Here is a 15,390-nt window from a genome sequence, read left to right as displayed (position 1 = left end):
CTACTTAGCCAATTTGCTGGTTGAACTGGTTTTGCTTTGTATATGTGTGGCCGTACACCCATGAGGCCTATACGTGATGATCCAAAACAGATTTTGCTGATATCATGTTTAGATCTCACATAGTGCTGTGCACTGTTAATGTGCAGGACTATTGATTTTTTTCTTTTGGTGAGTGGCTTGGTTCTTTTTGTGACATGCAGGTTTGTGGACTATAGGGAAGCATTTAGCATTATCATTTAACTTTATAAATTGATGTAATTTATGGAAGGCATTCTACACAATTCAACACAATTTTGTCAACAACAACAACAACAAAAAAGGCTTAACTAAATTCAGGCATTTTAAATGCTACAATTGAATTTCACAACATTATAATGTACAGTATGAAAAATAAATATTCATTTTGAGATTTGCTAAAGATTAATTTTTTTTTTTTTTTAAAGATTAACTTTAAGTTATCATTAGATGAATGCAAAGGTAATCTTAATGTAGAAAAATATAAATGAGTAGAGCTGGCCTGTGCAAAACATTGATTTCTTGACTTTTTATTTTTTATTTTTTTTATTGATTCTCATTTTTATGAACTAATATCAATCCTTAAATCCCAAGAATCTATTTCTTGGTCTGTGCTGTTTTCAGGTAATGTGTGAACTAAACATTTGTAATGTGTCTCTTATTCAGTGAATCACATTAAGCTTTGAGTTTTGTTACTTTTGATATGAAACAAAGTCTTAGCTTTCAAATTGTGTCAATTTTAAAGCAAAATTTAAACAACAAATACTGTTTTGACGCTATTTAAAGGGGTGGTTCAGCAGTTTTTTTCTAGGCTTGATTGTGTTTTTGGGGCCCAGTTTAACATGTCTTAATGCTTTGTTTTTTTGAAAATGCTGTATTTTTAATATATTTTATAGGGCTGCACGATTAATCGCATGCTATTCTCACGCGCATTTCGTCAGTAAAGCCGGTTCCCTGATTACCGCTAAATCGCCATCACCTGCTTTTAAACGGAGCGCCTTTTAATAGACAGAGCCGTAGTTCACAGACAAGCCACGCAATATCGCGTTCATTATCGCAGGCGATTCATCTGCGATATGAACGCGATATTGCGTGGCTTTTCAGTGATCTACGGCTCTGTCTATTAAATGCCGCTTCATTTGAAAGCAGGTGATGGCGATTTAGCGGTAATCAGGGAACCGGCTTTACTGACGAAATGCGCATGAGAATAGCATGCGATTAATCGTGCAGCCCTAATATTTTACCTTTATTCTACACCTCTGTTTCCACTGTCATATGAACGGCTTGTTTGACTTCCTGCTTCTATGAAGCCACTCCCTCCGAAATACGCAATGTGCTCAGATTGGTTAGCTGGCCCAGTGTATCCAGAGCCATCGCTGATTCGCTGAAGCGTGCGGAAACGCCACGCCCCTTACCATTTGTTACCGGTTACGTGGGCTTCGTTTATATTGCATGCTCAATTTGATTATATTGCTGTATCAAATTGAGCCCGAATCAGACCCAGATGAACAGCAATCGCGGCTTTTAAAGGACGTTTATGAATGGTATTTCATTTAGTATTTGTGTCAAAGTGTTTAGATGTGCTGTCACTGCTGTTTGTTAGCTTTCAATGTACAGTTTTATCCTGATTAAAGCTTTACTGTAGCCAAATGCATGACTGAGAAGTAGCATTTTTGTAAAGGTAGCGTTTAATTTACAGCATGAGCAACTGTTTGTATATGAACATAGAAGTTTGTTGGTGTTTGTAAGAGAAGTATGCACTATAATACAGCTAACTGGCTAGCGAAGCAAAAATGAGTTACTCTTTGTATATGTCCTTGACGCAAACAAAAATAGCAACAGAACTATACATTTAAAATACATGCACAAACAATAAAACTTACTTACAGTTTGGGGCGATAAACAGCATTAAACTGCCATAACTTTAGAAGACAATATCTCCGTTTGCATTGAACTTTCAGTGCTGTAACTTTGCAGATAATGTTTATGCTCAAGCAGCAACATTACAAACTAACTAAAGTTAAAAAAGTGAAATCGCATTGAACCACCCCTTTAATGTGGCGTGACAAATTGATGTAGTGCCAAGCAAAGCGACAGTGCAGAAAGTGTGTAAACTGATCATCTCTTCCTCTTTAGTACTAGTTACAGCACAAAATAAACATGAATGAACATCAGAAGGTATGTTTAAACATACAGTACAACTTACTGAAAAGTTTCATGTCTCATGTAATGACTCAGTGTTTCAAGTGCTGAAAGGTGTCAGTAAAACAGCTTGTAAACAATGTCATGTAATGTTACATTTACCTCAGCAAAGCCATTCAGTGACCATAGCTCACTTGTTAGCTAGAAAAATTAACTAGCATTTTGCTAAATATATGCACTATATTACATATTCGTTATATTTTAACCTGTTCTTTAAACCATCATGAAAATAAATCCATCATCCATAATCAAATGTTTATCAAGTGTGTAAATGTGTATATTTCAAAAAACGAATAGAAACATAATGTTATAATCAATATAATGACAATTATTATAAAAACTGCCTTCTGTGCAATTTAAATGGTTGTATACAAATGTTTGTTAATTTGTAATAAATTGATTTACATTTTTTTCCTTAAGAAAAATAGACATGTACTGTACCTGATGTATATCCAAATGAATCAAAAACATATCAGATTGAATCAAAATCAGAATTGGATCTAACCATAAGCTTGAGTCAAATCGTGAAATTTGTGATATATAGTAACAACCAATATATGTCCAGTATTAACCAATACTGATTTAAAAATATTTAAATTTAGTAAACCTTCAATATTAATAGTCAGCATTAATATCAAATATTTATTATACGTGTACTATCTCTTTTAAAATCAAGCCTTTTTGACCGTGGCTGAATCTGGGCCTTTTTTTGGTTTCCACTGGAATGAGATGAGATGGCACATTGTGCCCATGGCTGCATCTGAGCATCGCGGGGCTCTTGTTTAAGAGCTTTTTGAAAGCATCTTGCTTCACAGAGCTGTGCAGATGAAAAGGTTCATCAAACACCCTGCCCCCCAAGCCAAACGCTCACTCCCTCCCATTTATGCCCCTCTGTCTCGCTCTGTACTGCATTGTGAAACCCAGAGGAAATTATAATACTTGACTCCATTTCTTTTTTTTTCTTTCTTTTTTTTTTTTTTTGTGGTCAAGAACAAGTAGTCAAACAATCCACTCTTCCAAACATGGGTGTATGCACACACACACAGTCCTTTATTTCTCGTAGCCCAGCATTTCTGAAAACCAAGAGCCTGTGGCGTTGAAAACTGTACGAAGAAAATGGACTTTATGGATGTTTCCTAATTGACTTTCATGGCTCATTTAGGCCTGGATGCTTCATTTATCCATCAGAAGAGTACCCCCATTGTCATTTCCTCCTCACAGGGCTTCACAGTAATAACCTCTTCTGTGTGAAATGTTATGGATGTTTAGATATTTATATGAGACACTAACTATGAAATAAACCATGAACTTGACAGACACTGAAGACATATGATCAGAAAAACATTGTTGCGTCAGTTCTCTGCAAATTTTTCTAGGCCTTGAATAGGACTACGTGAGTGAATAAATGAGCTGACCACAATGCACACTCTTTGGATCCCAAAGTGACATGCTTCTAAACAAAAAAAGAAATTTTATGCCAATTTAAGAAATGTTGCAACAAATAGGATGCAAATTAGGTGCATTTTAGTTGACTTGATGTGTTCCCAAGGGTGCAGCGGTGCGTTAAACAGCTCTGTGGAAAGGAGGTAATTTACAAACAGTGCTTACTTGCTTAAGTTTGCATGTTTGAATTGTTGTTGTGCAATACAGTTGGACCATTAGCTTAACATTAACTGCTTTTCCTGGAAATATTGGATATTAAAGGGTTAGTTCACCCAAAACTGAAAATTATGTCATTACTCACCCTCATGTCGTTCCACACCCGTAAGACTTTCGTTCATCTTCGGAACATAGATTGCCTGCATCGCCAGCAATATCACTCCCTTATTCAGTGCCCAGAAAGCTACTAAAAACATTTAAAACAGTTCATGTGACTACAGTGGTTCAACTTTAATATTATAAAGCGACGAGAATACTTTTTGTGCACCAAAAATAACAAAATAGCGACTTTATTCAACAATATCTAGTGATGGGCGATTTCAAAACACTGATTCATGAAGCTTCGGAGCTTTACGAATCTTTTGTTTCGAATCAGTAGTTACGAGTGCCAGAATCCCATGATTTCAGTAAACGAGGCTTCGTTACGTCATGTTTTGAAACTTCAATAGTTCACGTGACTTTGGCAGTTTGATTCACGTGTCAAACCACTGATTTGAAACAAATGATTCGTAAAGCTCAGAAGCTTGAAGCAGTGTTTTGAAATCACTCATCACTAGATATTGTGCAATAAAGTCGCTATTTTGTTATTTTTGGCGCACAAAAAGTATTCTTGTGGCTTTATAATATTAAGGTTGAACCACTGTAGTCACATGAACTGTTTTAAAAATGTTTTTAGAAGCTTTCTGGGCACTGAATAAGGGAGTGTTATTACTGGCAATGGAGGCCTTACTGAGCCATCGGATTTTATCAAAAAATATCTTAATTTGGGTTCCGAAGATGAACGAAGGTCTTACGGGTGTGGAATTAATTTGCTAATTAATGCTCTTATGAGGGTGAGTAATTGACATAATTTCATTTTTGGGTGAACTAACCCTTTAATATAACAATTAGTGTATGTTCCTGTATTTCCAGTAAATACTTTGTCATGTAAATAATTTGGTAATATTTCAAACTCATTTAGCTGCATATTCATATTATAATTCCCATTAATTCATATTCCAAATTTGAATATTAGCTACTAATTATTTAACGACTAAGCATTTGCTTGGAATATTTGAATATTAACTAATTGGAATATTATTATCCAACTAACTGGAGTTGGAATATGAGCTAATTATTTAAATAAAGCATTTACCTCACATATTAAAATATTAACTAATTATGTATACAAAGTGTTACCTTAACTTTCTTATTTGCGACTCATTGGCCTGCATAATATTTATTTTTAGCAAAAGCTATTTTATGTATTCTGTGTAAAACATCACAACCCGTATTTCAAGTTCAATTGACATTGCTTTGCCAGCATCATTTGATCAGCTGTCGTTGAAATCCACAACATGGACTCTGGGCTGGTTGCAAAGCCAAACACAAAGGCTTCCCTGTGGGCACATTTTGGTTTTAACTCAAATGGAAAAGAAAAGCCCAATAACTCAGATTGGCTGTCTATGCAGCAAAGCGGTGGCAGCTAAAGGCACCAATACCATAAAATGTCAGTGGCTCCCCATCAGTAGACTATTACAGAGGTTTCGGTCCAAGTTTGAATGCGATATGAATGGTGATGAATTGCCAGAAAAACTTCAGAAATTAGAGTTCCCAGCCTATATAGCCACATGAAAGATGTCAAGGTTTAAAAACCTGACTTGGCCAATGTTATACGTGTGATCAAGCGCAGATGTTGCCCCATACGCAAGCTTAACAATACATTACCTCACCAACGACTGGATGCTACCAAGTGTGAAATAAGATATGTGCCAGAGAAGCTCATAGCTGAATGATTTCAGTATGCTTTGGCAAACTGGGTATTCGATTAGCAGAAAATGTCCTGCATAAGCACGGATAGCCAGCAGTTCTTGGCCGGACATGTGGAACTGCTTCGAATAAAGAAAAAGGCGAGAGTATTTGTACAACAGTTAATCAGCTGACTAATATTTCATGATTAAGACCACACTGGGCTGAAAGGGTCACAAGTGTGTTTATGGACAATCTCTAAACCATTATTCTGCAACATTGGACTGTTTTCCAAGAGAATTTGATGAATTGTGATGGGGAAATGGACAGGATTGTTTACAGCTTGTTGACGTTTCCTCTCAAGGTCTATGTTTTAGTTTATTTACACGTTATACTATAAACTGCACTGTAACACATCATCAGAGAGAAAATTTTGTGAATACTGCGGTTTGAATAGCAGCCCAAAAACGCCTCTTACATGTGTATCACCTTGTTTTTCTGGAGTCCGATATGAATGTGAGATTACAGCCTGTATATGTCAATAGCTGTGTTTTAAAACCTAGTCAGCAGGATAACTAGACAGCTAGCTCTTTGATTGCAATGTTTGTGCATCTTACTGTTTCAGGTCACAAAAGCAAAATGCTGCGCATTTCCCTGGAGGCTGTCGCAATGATGCACTTTTTAAAGTGACTCTTTTGCGGTGAAAATGCAGGAGTCAGCCTTTTCACAAGTCTTTAGCCCTTTAGCCTTGCTTTTCAATATTGTACGGCTTCCTCTCAGTCATAGGGATTACTTAACTCGGTAGGGAATAATTGTCATACCCCGTTTCTGCATTTTGAGACCTAGTGCTGCAGAGTATGATGCATTGCATTTTAAACAAGGAAATAGCTCAATCTTAATTGATTTAGCTACCATGGTAACTATATTATAGTTATTGTTGCAACTGAAAAAAACAATAATCTAAAACATTTTGATTGATTTAATTTGTAATGTAATGTAATTCAATTTTTATAAATTTCAAACTGAGAAATTTTTAGAAGTCTATCTGTCATTTTGGAATAGTTCCTTGTTTTGATAATAGTGGCTAATTGTGGTATTATGGTGGAAACTGTGGTTACTGTATCATTTCTGTTTGGGTATTCTAATAATTTGCTTATGTCATGCTTTTGTCGAGTTTACTTACACCATGTAAAATCTGATATATGAAATAATAGTCAGGAAAATCAATTTTTATGATCCAATAAACCACACTGTTATTACTGTGCAACAATCATCAGAGAGACAATTTTGTGAACACTATGGTCTGAAGAGTAGCCCAATAATACTAAGAAAAATATTTTTCTTTAAATGGAACACTTTGTCTTTTTAGATGAAAAATCTTCATTCATTCACACATCAGTGAAGATAAATCAAGATCTCACAGCAAAAAGGCACATGTGCCACAACCTGAAGGGAGAAGGTTTTAGAATTAAACTAAAATTATACAATCAATCAAATGTTAGAATGTAGTAGAGTGTGTACAACAGGTTTTTCAGCAAAGTTTTGATCATGTTGATAATTTAGAGGCCTATATGATACAGTAGGCTTTATGGGGTTAAGTGTCATATCACTTTGGACCCGCATCCAGGCCACTTCCTCTTTGAATAGTTGTTCTCTCTTTGGCGCTACAGAGCACTGAGCACCAGATCTATCTCATGAACCGTTAAATGCCCCCACTGGGCAATAAACATGTACAATACTCACAATACTATTTATACTCATATTTATTTAGCATACCATACCTCTTATTCACATTCCTTGCAATGTATATAACATACCTGTATATACATGTATTGTCTATTTGTATTTTTTAAATATTATTATTTTTATCTATTTATTTTACTTTTATTACCTGTCTTGTTGCTGTCGTTCTGTCTGTGCACTGGAAGCTTTTGTCGCCAAGACAAATTCCTTGTATGTGTTGGCATACAATGAAGCTCATCTAATGCATTGTGTTTAAGACAGGGGTAACCAACCCTGCTCCTGACTTCAGTTCCAAGTAGGGCTGGACGATTATGACCTAAAATCAAAACCTCGATTAATTTAACATTTTACCTCAATTACGATTAATGAACGATTATTTTTTCTTTTTTCTTTTTTTTTTTTTTTTGTTTCCTCATAGTTCACTTTAGAGGTGTAAAGTACCTGAGTAAATGTAATTAGTTACTGTACTTAAATACCTTTTTGGCTACTTTGTGGTTGTATTGAGTATCAAAGATATTAACAACTTTTACTCTCTACTTGACTACATTTTTGAACAAGTAAATGTACTTTTTACTCCAATACATTTGTGATGAGTAATGCAATCACACATTACATTTTGCATGGCACCTAACTTTTTCTGCAGCAGATTATTTCTGCTATAAAGAAGCGATATCGTCATGTAAGGGCATTGAAGGTACTATATCTTGTGCGTTTTGCCTTTACTCACCCAAACTTGTCAACAAGGATACTTTACATGAATGTGAGAGCATTAGCAGGTAGTTTCTTAATCGCAGGTGTTTGATTTATGAGATGAGGTCATCAACTGCAGCTGGTGATGAGGCTGAAACCAGCACATCTAATGCAAGTAGACTTTAACTATTTAATTTTACTTAACTTTATTTTATTTATCCGCTATATTGACAAGACCTTTTTGACAGATATAGGTTTACTTATGGCCTTTTTGTGCACTTGAGCTTAACTGAGACGTGGGAGTTTGTAGATGATTAAGAGGCTGTTGTCGACCTTGATTTATTGCAATATTGAGGTGTTCAGGTTTATTTTGATTTTACAAAATAAGCATAATTTCTCATTTTACAAATCAGTTGTTTCTTTTCACCGGCATGTCTTTCAGGTGTTGAGGACTAGTGCATCTTTGAGCCTACATTCAGTACGAGTAAAATACTTAAGTACTGTTAAAATCAGATACTTTAAGACTTTTACTCAAGTCGTATTGGAATTGGTTACTTGTAACTTGTAATGGAGTCATTTTCGATGTAAGGTATCTGTACTTTTACTCAAGTATGGTTTTCAGGTATTCTTTACACCTCTGGTTCATTTAAGGTTTGTACTGTAAATATGCTCGACTATTAAAGGTGGGATATTTTTTTCCTATTGAAAGAGTGATCTGACATAACGGCTCACTTTCAGAAGTTATTTTATCTATGGTTCATAACATTTCTTACAGATTTCTGCTCGTTGTAAATCAGATAAAGATAAATTAGCACAGTGCCAGTACATAATGAGAGCGATTGGGTGTGAATTAGTCATACCGTCTCTCTATTGATTGTGAAGATGTGGGTTGTAAATAGTTACTTCAAAAGTAGAAAAGTATATGCTATAATAACTTTTGAGTTTCTAAGCTACTTTAGCTATAAATCACAGTACAGCACTGACAACTAGTTTCTGCTCCTCTCAGCATGCGCGATCTTCACGTTTTGTGCAGCTACTGTTTGTATGAGCGTTCGTGTCACAATGCAGCAGCGCGATCACAGTAGCTCGATATAACACACATCCGATCGTCTAAAATCGCTTTAATTTCTAAACTGGCAAACCTTAAAACACATACAACTGATAGTTTAGTGAAGATGCAAGGCTCTGTGTTGACTCGGCGTTCATCTGCTTGACCCTCACAGTGCATTATGGGTATTCTCTAGCCGTTGAGTGTACATCAGTTGTACGCTTGTTATTGCGGTGCATTGTGGGATTGAATGAGTGCACTCGATAATGTCCACTATGGTTTCGGACACCACTACAAATGGCTGTCCCCTCAAATAGTGCCCTATTTAAGGTTATAGGGGGCGATTTCAGACACAACCTCTGTCTGCAGGATGGTCGCAGGGTTGGAGACCCCTGGTTTAGGAAAATCTACAGATTATCCTAATGCGTATGTAAAGGTGTGGCTTGTAATTGTTGGTGTGGCTTGTAAATAAGTACCTTGACTTAACACTTTGCTCTGCGTTTACATGCTCAGTTTATTATCAGTCCGAATGAATTTATCAGACTTCGAATGTAATGGTTATATATATACCCTGAACCTAATGTTTTTATGTAAGTGCTGAGATCTACGCCGGAAATGCTGCAAAACTACTCCGCCACTTTGATCAAAATATATATATATATATAATTTTTTTTTTTCTTTTTTTCTGATTGAAGTTTTCATGTTGGCTTTCCATGCCAATTGATCTATCAGTCATATTACCATTGGTTTATTTGGCTGTATGTAAACATAGCTAGTTACTGAATGTGTTTTACCTTTTACAGGCAGAGACTAGATTAGTGTAAACAGGGTGAGTCCTAATTTATGTGCCTCCACTTCCCACACTTCCCTTTATATGATACAGCTAAATTAAGCATATTAAGGACACATTTAATCTGCTAGGCTGCTCTGGAAGTGGTGTTCCCCTCCTGATGACTGTTGCTTTGCCCACTCTAGACATGCACCTTGCTGGAGGGTTGCAGAAAGTTTTGATGACTCTGGCTTTTGCCTCCTTTGACACATTAAGGTCTCTGGCGAATGCTTAGCAATAAGTGTCCGACAACGCAAAGTCCTGTTATTCCCCTTGGCCTGCTACTGCTTGTCATGCTCGAGGGGAGAGGATGTCAGAAGCACTTGGCTTTGACAGGCTGTCGCCACACATCAGCCAGTGCATCTAGACTCAGGATGTGGCTTAGAAAATGTAATGAAGGGGAGGGCGATGATGCCATAAGCTCTGGGAGCTTGTGAGAAAGCAAGAATGAAGCTTATGTACTTGAAGATTTGACGAGCAGAACTTTGCTAACTTTTTTAAGCTTTCAATGTGCTCATGCCCGATGATGGTTGTTTGGGGCTGCTGTCCATGTTCACATAAGAAATGCTGCTGATTTGTAATATCTAATTGGCAACTGCCAAAAGAAGAATTATGTTCACAATAGCATTTTTATTTTTGCAGTTGATACTTTATGCACAGTTTGAGAATTTTCTGTATGCATTGAATACCCATGTTACCCATGACAAAAATTATTCCCTCGATTATTCCCTTGAAATTGTAATTGCGATTAGTTATTAATTATGATTATCACAAGTTGCATTAAATGATGTTTCAAATAGCTTTATACCATTTCTTTTAAGCAACTGCATGCCATATTTTTATATACAAATAAAAAACAAGCTGAAAACACTTCCTGAAAATTTGTTTTATAAATATTATTATTTATAAAACAATAATAATAATTAATAATAATAATAATAATAATAATAGGGGCTTTCACACCGGGTTGTTCTAGGAACTTAGTTATAGGAACTAGCCACCAGGGTGGTTCCCCGAGAACTAATATTCACCTTTAGCCATTTTCCTAGTTGCATTCGCACCACCAATAGGAACTCTGAAGTACTGTTAATTTCGTCAGACGAGACGAAATATGTTCGTCAACAACCTTTTTTTTCATGATGACAAGACTGCACCACTGTCCAAAAACGCTGACTAAGACTAAATTAACATGCATTATTGTTGAAAAAAAAAAAAAAAAAAAAAAAAAAAATTGTCAGGTAATTATGACATTTAACCAATGTTTGAGATATGTGAAACACTTTTTTTTACTGAAATGTTTATCAGTAATAATCTCAGTAATAATGTGTTATTTTTAATTTAATTTAAGACAATTTTTTACTAAAATTAAAAGACTTTTAGTCGACTAAAACTTGACTAACAAAAAAAGAGATGTGAATGACTAAATATGACTAAAACTAACAAGGACATTTGGCATAAGACTAAATTAAAAAATAGGTGACGAAATTAACACTACTCTGAAGTGACGTAAACTGCGCTTGTTGTTGTGACTTTTATTTTGACTGCACTGAGAATAGATCCATTCTCCATCTTCATTCATTTACGATCTTTTTAACAGTCCTGTCTAATACGTTATTAGACAGAACTGTTATACAAAATAAGTAGAAATGAAAAATCGCTAGCTGAGCAGAAATACTAAATCATGTTTCGCTTGGTCCGCTCAAAGTCACGCTGGATTTTCTGCTTAGTGTAAGGTTGAGAGGTACATCTATCACTGTTTTCCATGTTCGTGGAGTTAATATTTAAGCTGTATACACGGCTTTTTAAAAATGGTGGGTGCCGGTGTTTCGTGTGTGGATCGACCAATCGGCATACACTTAACGTCACTGGTAGCTCTTTTTGTGCTGAGTTGGACCTTTTACTCTCTGAAGTTATTCACCTCTCACAACGTAAAATGCTCTAAACACACCTCTTAAGTACGCAGAATAATGTAAGTGGATACATTTTTTTTGTAATCGCGCCTTTGAATGATTACGAAATTGTTGCATCTGTAATCGTAATGATGATTAGAAATTTGATTAGTTGTGCAACTTTTTTTACGTTTTTATACAAAATTAGATCAGATATGCAAAATAATTTGACGCTTATTGAATTAAACCTGTAACATAGAGAACATGTGACTCTTATACCATACTACTGTTTGAAAGGTTTATAGTTGCATAATGTGTCCTGTTATACACACTGGTTTTAAAAGATTGTAAGCAGTAACGCAGTGTAGTAGTCTATTTTTGTCAAATGTTAACTAAACACATGCGTAGAAAAGCATTGTTTCTGGTTAAGATTTTGCTGTGGAGTAAGAATGTAGCTGTAATGTTACCATCACTTTGGTTTTCGTTAAATACACCTACTCCCAAACAGACATGGTATCTGCCTCTGATTACGCAATTGCAGTAGTTTGCAGATTAAAAAATGACTATTTTTAAGCATATCCCATCTGTTCATGATGAATTAGAGATGAGCTGGAGCGAATGATGCCGTTACTGTTTGCTGAAGGGCAGATGTCCTGGGTCAGTCCATGGTCGAGCTGACCACATCTCATCCACCGACACATTACACATGCTTTACTGCTTTAAGTACAGACTCACTGCAGTGGCCTCACAATGAGCCCTTGATGATAATTCACACTGAATAATTGAACATGTGCTTTTTGTTGTTTGCTTTTTTTTTTTTGATGGTTTTGTTTTTGGTGGCCTCTTGCATTTGTTCCACAAACAGCTTACTTATTTTCATCATATCAGAATTTATGTCAATCAGCCCGCTGCGCACCTGTGCCGCTTGCCTGTTCACCGCGAGCAGATATTCTACATTAAATCAATGCCACATAGTTCTTAGGACTGTGCGAGGGGATGCCGTTTAGCTGCAAGCAGCAGATAAGGCCGCTCGGCTCTGCTAAATCCTCTCGACTGCCATGAATTTCTCATGGGGCTAAACACACGCAAACCCACCCCTCTTTGATAACAGCCAACTTGCTGCGCTCACAACTTAGATTGGACTCGTTTTTTATTTTAAAAGCACTAACGCCACTCATGCAGCTGTCAACTCAGCATGACTAAATATGTCAGGGCTTAATTTTTAACCACTTTCAGACAGTTGTTTGACTCCGGAATCTAGACATCTAAGCGTTTATGTAAAAAGCATAGGCTTAGGACCTTACATGCCACTGCTTGACCTTAAAGTAGCTGAGCTTATAGGGATTTCTTTTGACATCTTTTCCCTTTGCTGTTTTGCATTTTCTGCCGATTCTTTCGCAGAATAGCGAATAACTTCAGTCCGATCGCACAAAGCTACCATGTGGCTTTCATAAGAAATATATATGTATATAGTACATAGGATATGGACTACAGTGGCATGAAAAAGTATGTGAACCCCTTGCAGAATCTGTGAAAATGAGAATTATTTTAATAAAATAAGAGGGATAATAAAAAAATGCATATTTTTGTTTAGTACTGTCCTGAGTAAGATATTTTACATAAAAGATGTTTGCATTTAGTTCACAAGACAAAACAATAGCTGAATTTATTAAAATAACCCCATTCATAAGTATGTGAACCATTGATTCTCAATACTGTGTGTGGTTACCTGATGATCTACAACTGTTTTTTTGTTTTGTGATGGTCGTTCATGAGTCTTTTGTTTGTCCTGAGCAGTTAAACTGAGCTCTGTTCTTCAGAAAAATCCTCCAGCTCCTGCAGATTGATCAGTTTTCAAGCATTTTTGCATATTTGAACCCTTTCCAGCAGTGACTGTATGATTTTGAGATCTGTGTTTTCATACTGAGGACAACTGAGGGACTCAAACACAACTATTAAAAAAGGTTCAAGCATTCACTGATGCTCCAGAAGGAAACACGATGCATTGAGTCGGGGTGTGAAAACTTTTGAACAGGATAAAGATGTCACAATTTTTCTTTTAAACCTTTTGTCTAAATATCATTGTTTTTAAGTACATTTTACCTTGATATTTGAATTCAAATGTTTTCACCCCCTGGCTCTTAATGCGTCGTGTTTCCTTCTGGAGCATCAGTGAATGTTTGAACCTTTTTTAATAGTTGTGTTTGAGTCCCTCAATTGTCCTTGGTGTGAAAAGATGAATCTCAAAATCCTACAGTCACTGCTGGAAAGGGTTCAAATATGCAAAAATGCTTGAAAACGGATGAATCTGCAGGAGCTAGAGGATTTTTCTGAAGAACAGAGCTCAGTTTAACTGCTCAGGACAAACAAGAGACTCATGAACAACCATCACAAAACAAAAAACAGTTGTAGATCATCAGGTAACCACACACAGTATGAGAATCAATGGTTCACATACTTATGAATGGGGTTATTTTAATAAATTCAGCTATTGTTTTGTCTTGTGAACTAAATGCAAACATCTTTTATGTAAAATATCTTACTCAGGACAGTACTAAACAAAAAATAACATGCATTTTTTATTATCCCTCTTATTTTATTAACATAATTCTCATTTTCACAGATTCTGCAAGGGGTTCACATACTTTTTCATGCCACTGTATGTATATAGTACATAGGATATGAACTACTTATACTTTTATGGTGCAGTTGTTTCCTTTTTGAAGCTTGAGCACTCCACTTTCCATTCTTTACAGTTGAAAGGAAAATAGCAGCCAGCTTGTCCTTTAAATCTTGTGTTCACTGGTATGAATAAAGTCATAAAGGTTTGGAACAACATTAGGGTGAGATTCATATGTGAATATTCATTGCCAGAATATTCACTTTTGGGTGAACTCTCCATTTAATAAAGGGGCATTGTCAACATGTTTTTTTTCTTGTATGGATTTGAAAATCAATAAAAGGAGAGCTGATATGCTTTGATATTTTCCTTCACATCTGCTGCTTTGATTTATAGTCGCCAAGAGCTGCAGAGAAGGGCAATTATTATCACAGTAGTGTGAAAATTGATGACTTGACTCAGATTCTGCCCCTCTCTACATTCTGCAAGGTTCGATTTCCAAAGCAGCTTTTGTTTGCGGAGTGACTAAGTGACACTAATGTTGGCATTTGAGGCTTCACGTCTCACATTGCAGAATCAACCCTGACCTGAGTTTATTTCCTAAACCTTGTTAAGTATATTGAAACCCTGTGAGGAATAAGGTTAATAAGGGTTGGTATATTTTTAAACCGATTTCCTGTGGAATGAGCATGTGAGTCGACGCTTCCCCTCTGCTGATTTATTATCGTGTGTTAGTGGAATGCTGAGGCAATAGCTTTGAAACTCACGTTTACCCCCTGCTAACACAATCATACTGTATCTCATGGAGCATTTCTTCACCAGGCTGCTGCACTGACGGATGGAGGTTGGTTTAGAAAAGCACTTTCCCTCCATGTCTATTTGTGGACCCTGATATTTGGTCTTAAACTCCACCATAGGGGTAGGCGTTATGGCAGAATAATTAAGCAGATGGTATCAAGCGATGGTG

At 36.1% G+C, this 15,390-nt stretch overlaps 1 protein-coding gene across 2 annotated transcripts in view; it reads left to right on the top strand.

Annotated features, from left to right (window-relative positions):
* arhgap5 (Rho GTPase activating protein 5) overlaps positions 1–15,390 on the top strand; it is a 38,780-nt gene that overhangs the window by 7,824 nt on the left and 15,566 nt on the right. The gene's annotated exons all lie outside the window — the stretch shown is intronic.

The sequence above is a fragment of the Chanodichthys erythropterus genome, chromosome 18 (assembly GCF_024489055.1).
Source record: "Chanodichthys erythropterus isolate Z2021 chromosome 18, ASM2448905v1, whole genome shotgun sequence".
NCBI classification, from domain to species: Eukaryota; Metazoa; Chordata; class Actinopteri; order Cypriniformes; family Xenocyprididae; genus Chanodichthys; species Chanodichthys erythropterus.
This window is presented reverse-complemented; position numbering and strand designations above follow the sequence as displayed.